We start from the raw sequence: 650 nt of genomic DNA, 5'->3' as shown, positions 1-650 counted from the left end.
TGATGTTGAAAACACACACACATTTACACACACCAAAAGATGGTTTCTGCTCTGGAAAGCAAAGGGTCCCAGGAGGGCAGAGCAGCAAGATCCATGTGTCAGTAAACACAACAGCACCGGGCCGTCACTCTCAGCATTCAATCTCCAGGTGAAAATGCAATATAACAGAAAAGGCCACCCAGCAGGACAAGTCAGGCAGGCACTCTGCAGCAAAGGCAACAGCAAATCCCACTCACCCAGGCTGCCCTGCCACCCTCTTCAACAGAGTTAGCTAAAGGATTTGTGCTCTTCTCCACGCCTACCTTCAAGCCTAAAGAAAGAGGTTTTTAGTGACTTATCCCAGTGAGTGGACCAAGACTGTACAATAGCTGAGTGGTGTGCAAACACAGAACAAAAGGATACTACTGAAACTAAAGAGCTCAGAAGGTGCTTCTACATTAAAGATTATCAATGTCTATTTTTCTTCTTCTGTGCACTCCAAGCAGGATCCCCAATACACCCTGTTAAACACTAGACCTTAATCACTAACTACCAAGAACAAGTTACAGACAGAAGCATCAATTCCAAATATTGGCTGATTTTTCTATTATTTCCTCTTGGAAAGAATGTCAATCCTCAGCTATTTTTACCCAAGGTTTTTCAATGGAAAA

This window comes from Corvus brachyrhynchos, unplaced genomic scaffold (assembly GCF_000691975.1).
Source record: "Corvus brachyrhynchos isolate BGI_N302 unplaced genomic scaffold, ASM69197v1 scaffold346, whole genome shotgun sequence".
Classification (NCBI taxonomy): Eukaryota; Metazoa; Chordata; class Aves; order Passeriformes; family Corvidae; genus Corvus; species Corvus brachyrhynchos.
This window is presented reverse-complemented; position numbering follows the sequence as displayed.